The sequence below is a fragment of the Bidens hawaiensis genome, unplaced genomic scaffold, assembly GCF_021521415.1.
Source record: "Bidens hawaiensis isolate Kalapana, Puna unplaced genomic scaffold, B.hawaiensis_p1.1 tig00032892_1, whole genome shotgun sequence".
In the NCBI taxonomy this organism is placed as follows: Eukaryota; Viridiplantae; Streptophyta; class Magnoliopsida; order Asterales; family Asteraceae; genus Bidens; species Bidens hawaiensis.
The window spans coordinates 66,548-73,852 of record NW_027495633.1 but is presented as its reverse complement, the minus strand read 5'-3'; the positions used below and the strand labels follow the sequence as shown (position 1 = coordinate 73,852).

At 35.5% G+C, this 7,305-nt stretch overlaps 1 pseudogene; it reads left to right on the top strand.

Moving 5' to 3' along the window:
• The first annotated feature begins 4,708 nt into the window (after positions 1 to 4,708).
• LOC143584251 (transcription factor HEC1 pseudogene) lies at positions 4,709 to 5,645 on the top strand (annotated as a pseudogene).
• Positions 5,646 to 7,305: the final 1,660 nt, after the last annotated feature.

The window sequence follows — 7,305 nt, the reverse complement described above, 5'->3', positions numbered from 1 at the left end:
GGCATCATACTCATCTTGCATAGCTTTGCGCCATGAGGGTTGTTTTAAGGTTTGGGTGATAGTCGAAGGTTCGGGGAAGGGTTGAATGGTGGTATTATAAAGGACAAAGTTGGAATTGTGGTATTTTGGGTTTGGTTTACGGGATTGACGGGTACCATGAGGATTGGTTTGGGTAACAGGTTCGGTAACAGGAGTTGTTGAGTCGGATGTGGTGGATGTTGAAATGTTTTGGGATGATCCAAGAAGTGAGGCTGGTTGATTTGGATCTGATGTAGGAGATTGAGTATGGTCACGTGGGTGGGTGATAATTGGTGGGGTGGGGATGTTTGGATAAGTATTAACAGTAGGTGAGGAAGTGTTGGTATCATTATTTGGTGAAGGAATGATGGTTTTAGTGGGAATGTGTTGGACAATTAATGGTAACCAAGTGTCTGGGTGAGGAGGAGATTGAGTGGATGTGTTGGTTAAAGTTTCATAAGGAAATTCATGTTCTATGAATCGAACATAACGAGATGTATAAACTTTATTAGTGAGGGGTTCAAGTAGGTAGTATGCACTTTGAGAAGAGGAGTATCCCACAAAGACGCACGGTTTCGATCGAGATTGGAGTTTGTGGGAGGTGTAAGGGCGTAACCATGGATAGGCTAAACATCCAAAGCTGCGGAGTTTATTGTAATTAGGGGTTGCTCGGAAAAGACGGGAAAAAGGAGATTCATTTTCGAGTGTGGTTGTAGGTAGTCGGTTAATGAGATAAGTGGCGGTAGTGAAGGCAAAAGGCCAAAATTGCAATGGCATTTTGGCATGAGAGAGAAGCGTAAGGCCCGTTTCAACGATGTGGCGGTGACGCCGTTCGGCATAACCATTATGCTCAGGTGTATGGGGTGGGGAGGTGAGATGAGTGAAACCACATGAAGTGAGATGAGATGTGAGTTTAATATATTCTCCGCCATTATCGGAGAATAATTGCTTAATTTTGGTTTGAAAGTAGTTTTCCACTAACTTTTGAAAATGAATAAAGGTGGTGAGAGAATCCGATTTGTGTTTTAATGGATATATCCAAGTGTATTTAGTGAAGTGGTCTACAAATATAATATAATATTTAAATCCATCAATGGAAGTGACGTGTGAAGACCATACATCGGAAAATAGTAGATTTAAAGGAGCATTTGACGTTATACTAGAAGAATGAAAGGGGAGTTTGTGACTTTTGTTGATGCAACATGAATTACAAGAATCATTAAAAGTTGTAACGGAAGAACAAACGAAGACAAATGTTGCAAAACTTTAAAATGAGGATAGCCGAGACGGTGGTGCCAAAGCGAAGCCTTTGTAGAGTGCAAAAGAAACGCTTAAGGTGGCGATGCCGGACGAAGTTCATAGATGCCACGATTACTTGTTCCGTGGAAAAGAGATTTGTGGGTATGGTAATCCTTGATAACAAAATTCCAAGAAAAAAATTGAACTAGTACATTATTGTCAATGCACAAACGAGAGATAGAAATAATGTTGCGAGAGATAGAGGGAACACAAAGGACATTGTGTAAGACAAAAGAAGTATTCGAGAATTTAAGAGTAATGGAGCCTACATGAGTAATGGTAAGAGACGAACCATCACCGATGACAAGCTCATCAGTGCCATCGTATGGTGTGTGGAGTGATAGGGCATTGAGGTCGTTGGTGATGTGGTGAGATGCACCGCTATCGAAAAGCCAAGCCCGGTTAGATGTGTTTGCATTATTTCCAGCCATGAAGTGTGCTTGTGGTTGAATATTTAGTCATGTTCTTTGATAGGTTGGTAGAATCACTTGAGGATATAACTGCTTGAATACATTACAGGAGGCAATTGTGTGGCCTTTGGTGAAGCACACTTGACATTTTCCCAGGAAGGGGCGATAGGTGACTGTTGGTTGTGGTGTGGGTAGAAGACCAGGAGCGTTGGTGGAAGTGACCAAGGAGGGTGTTGATAGAGGAATGGTTTGGGCGGGGGAGGAGGTATTTGCTGAGATCGTCATCCCGATTAGACAAATGATAGGGAAGAAGTTTGATTGGAGAAGAGGGTGGCCGGCAGTGGAGATTTAGGGTTTAGTAAAACCTGGTTGATACCATATGATATAATCAACCGATACGTTTATTATTATTCATTTGGGAAGAATATATACAAAACATAAGGCTAATAACTTGGGAACTGATTACAATAAAATGGGAAACAACTATCTAACCGATACTGTATATGTTACAATTAATAAATTGATTTCTTTGGGATTTTTATCTATCTCTAATAACATGTTCTTTCATAACATATTCTTTCATGCTCATAATACCGACAATGATGTACATGATTCCAAAAGATATTTAAAGAAAATAATAATAATAAATACCAAAATACAAAACGTACAGGATCACCAAATACAAACTATACAAGTGCTATTGGGTACATTTGCGAGTACACGGCAGTCACATGAAGCAGTGGTTCTTTGCCAATGCTACTGGTGGTGCATCAAACCTGGTCTGCCTTGAATTGCTCTCCCAATCATGATTCTATTAATAATAATATTATCTCTTCTCTCTATATTATAATATTCAAGATAACATGTCCCCACTTTTGAATATCAAGTGGCTTATCTCCACGTGTTAATTAAACCATCAATAAAAATATTCCGGTACCGGATTCACTCACCGCCGATCAACGCTACCTCTTAATTACTTAATTTATTTACACCTCTTCTCTGACTGCTCTCACGCTAGTGGGCTCGATATATAGATATGGATTACTTTTTTCAACTTTATATTTTATTAAGATTAGAGCACTCGCTGAACGTTTACAAACCGTCACATTAATGCACTATCCTGAACTTTTTTCAAAACCCTTGATTTTTTCCATAACACCAAATCTTCAAAAGCCCGTTAAAAAATTATTAATGGGGCCACCACATACTCCCATTAGAGGTGCACAAAAAACCTGAACCGGATGCGGACCCGATAAACATACCCAAAACCTGTTTTTTTTATACCCGAGTTTTTAATACCCAAACATGTACCCGACCCTACACGTAGGGTATGGACAGGGTATGCATTTCAGTACCAAAAGCCGTACCCGGAACCAGACCAGATTTGTACCCGGTAATACCCGAAAACCCGAACCAGTTCCATAACCGAACCTAGTTTTATAAATACCCGGAACCGGGTTTTTCAAATACCCGGAAAAATAATCCTAAAAGGTGCACCCTTGAAAAATCCAATATATATCCTAAAATAGGGTATTCAAATACCTGGTTTTAGAATACCCGGTTCTATACAGACCCAAACCCGATACATAGGGTATGGTTTATAGAGACAATACCCGGACCCAACCCAACCCGGGTTTTGCCAATACCCGATTTTTCAATACCCTTTCATACCTGAACCCGGTTCCATTCTCGATTTGTGCAACTCTAACTCCCATCGACTCGTGGAAAAGTTCGTAGGCACAAACCCCACTCACCAGACGTCGCAGACGAGTGCTACAACTCGAAAATTTGCCGTTGCGCACCTATAAACCTTGCGTTGTGAGTGCTCTTATTAGGTTGTGTAGTGGTGTAAATTAACAGTGCGGTTGAAACAAATTTTGTAAATTGTTCATGCCCCAACAAAAGCACTGGTAGTAGATCTAAGCCATTGAAAACTGTGGGGGCAACTCATCCTATCTGATCGTCTGACATCTGCTTTTGCTTAATATAATATTTATGTGCATTATTTGTGCTCGATGTTCCCTGCAACGAAGCTTAACATAATATTACTCTCAATATTTTCCTTGTTAATTTATTTAAAAGTTTTCCAAAGTGCATGATGTAAGAGCCCCAGTGGCCAACACACTCACTGACCCAACCTCGGTTTTTGACAGAGGAGCAATCTCGTGACGCTTTTTGCCAGAATATGACATGTTTAGCATTATCATCAATATGTGTTTTCATGTTGGAACGAATTATAATATATGTCTGTATGTTTTAAAATAGGCCATGGTTATTTATACCCCTTTTTGGTTATTCACATCCCTTAAAATATAATGAAGCTATATTTTTTTGTACTTATAGTTGTCACACTACAAAGTACAAAGAATGCAAAACAATAAACAATCTTGTATTATTCATTCTAATTAACTAATATATATGTTAATTAATCAATACGCATGAAGCAAATGTATTCTACGTTTTTCAATATACAATAATATTAATGTCATTTCCATGTTTAACTAATCAAAACATTGAATGATTTCATGGATTCATGTATTTGATAATCATCAATAATTTAGATATAATGTAAATAAAACAAGAAAATGACCTAGAAAATAAAGAAGAAAGGATAATATATCTCACCAACTTTGGGCATTGGAATATCGATCATTTCAATTATGTAGATATTATTGTTACATAAATTCTTTATAATATTCTTTTAGTTTTAAATCTCTTTAAGTTAGTTGAAATACAATATTTAATTATTTATCATGAAATTCAAAAAAAAAATAGTAACAAAGTTAATATATACACAATATATCGATCAGTCAACGCATGATATTAGTATGATATAATGTAAATTCGCATTATACTTGATAAATATAAACTTCAAAAATATGAGACATCAATAAAAAAATTAAAATGATTTTCTTTTTCTCAAATATTAATTTAGCGTTATATAATAATAATAAATTAAAAGTATTATATATATAGATTGTTGATGTTGTCTTGATAGGCTGTTCTGTTCTCACAACAAAGGTAAACAAACTCATTTACGTAACCCTAGCACTCTCTCTATCTCTCTGCTACATCCTGATAAAACTTCCAGTCTATCTGCATCTTCTCCTTACTTTACCCATCCTTTTTTTACATCAGCCTTATTCATTTATAAAAGCAGAAAACTAACAATTAATGGATATCGATTTTCTAAGGTCCATTTCCGAAGACCAAACTGACATGATGATGATGCAGCTTGAAAGGCTCCCAGATTTCTCTGGAGTCTTTGGTGATGATCATAAGGACCACCCATCAACCGACACCTTCATGGACAATCAACGAACCACCAACCTCAATTATATTCCTAACTATTCAATGGATCAAGATTTGAACTTCATTAACCCTTCAAACACCGTTTCCTTCACCTCTCCAACACAAAGTGCTCCAGGTGGTCATGAGATGCAGTTTTTGCCAACCTCACGGTGGCGGAACGGTGGTGATCAGGTTGATCACCGGAAGCGAAACAATATGGCTGCGATGAGAGAGATGATATTTCGTATGGCGGCGATGCAACCGATTCACATTGACCCTGAATCCATCAAACCACCTAAGCGAAGGAACGTCAAGATATCGAAAGACCCGCAAAGTGTGGCTGCGAGGCATAGGAGAGAGAGGATAAGCGAAAGGATTAGGATACTTCAAAGGCTCGTGCCAGGTGGCACGAAGATGGACACGGCGTCCATGCTTGATGAAGCGATTCATTATTTAAAGTTTTTGAAGAATCAGGTGCAGACGCTAGAGAAAGTGGGAGAGAATCGGCCTCCGGGGATTGGTTTCCCTGTGCCGATGTCCAGTGGAAGTTATATTCCCATTGGGGCATCGGCAAAGGGTTATCAGCAACCGGAGCAGAACTTTCATCATCATCAGATCAGTCTTTAGGTGCATGCCTAGTTGAAAAATAAAATTTTTTACTTTTTACAAAATGAGTTGCATTCTTATTTGATAGGCTTATCAACATTGGTAGCAACATGGAAACTTAGGATTGGGATCCATGCAAGTTGCGCTATCCTAATAAAATAATTATTCCTTTCTTCTCTACATATATAATGACATCATGTTATTTTGAGATATTTTATGGTTTCGATGCATAACATCACTGATTTTGAGAATATTATACACATGAGCATTCCAATCATTCACTTGCTAAATTTCAGTCTTTGATATTCATTTTTTTTTCTTTTGTAGTGATATATGTAGTTTAGATAATTGTAATACAAACTGTCAAAATATTATGACTGATTGCTGCTATCTTCCTCTTATCCTACATAACATCTCTTTATGAACTTATGAACTTGACTCGGCTCACCTTTGTTCTTTCATTTGATTCCATGGCTATCATGATGGCATTTCATCATTATAGCGATTTGTAGTTTGAACAAAAAAAAATTTATTTTCTTATTTGAGATAAATTAATGGCATCAAATCTATCATAACTATGAATTAGATCAATGAATATATAAACTGAAATTGTACCTTTCCAAAGATAAAGAAACTTGTTGCACTAGAGTGTTGTAACATAGTATATAACAATACTAGTTTTTATCCCCCGTATTACGGGGTTGTTTATATTGTTTGTTCTAATATTTATTTATTATTTGAATTTATATTTTTTTATTGTATGAAAGTTAATAATATACTTATGGTTTGATGATAAATTGTTTCACAAATAAATAAGATGTTGTAACCCGGTTTAAAAGTTGTATGGTTTTGATGAGATCCAAGACCCGTTTATTTATTTTACTATAAAATGGTTTTTTAATTATAAATAATATTATGAAAGTTAATAATATACTTATGGTATGATGAGACCCAAGACCCGTTTATTTTTTTTACTATCAAATTGGTTTTTAATTTAAATAATATATATATATATATATATATATATATATATATATATATATATATATATCTTTTTTAAAATAAATAAGATATTAATTTTTATTATATTCTATTTTATAGGATTTTTACATCAATAATTTGGTGAGAATAATTTTTAATTTAATGAGATGTTATAACCCGTTTAAGGAATATATGAGTTTGGTAAGACCCATACCCATGAATTCGGGTCAAATGCATGAGAAGCCTCCATTTAAAAATCAAGCAAATCTGGTGACTCCAAAAAAAAAGAAGCGACCATATCGCGACACGTATGATTTTTATGTTTTCATTTATATATATTATAGATAGATAATATTTTAAATACAAGATTATTAATTATAAGTTAATTACTAGCTTAGATGGTATAAACTATTTCCATAAAGTAAACTGTTTTTAATAAACGACAGTATAATTATAAACCAACATAGTGCAAAGCTATCAAATTATCTCCAAAAATGTCACATTTTTGTCATGATAAATTACTCAATTATTGAAATCCTAAAAGAATAAAAGAAATGGCACTATTGAAATATTTATGTTTGTTTCTCATTTATCATAAAACTCTCTTTTTTCCTCACTCCCCCACCATGGCTCTTTAATGAAGAAAAAAAAATGGACCACTGTCTGTGATTGTATGTGTCTGATAGAGAGACATACCTAG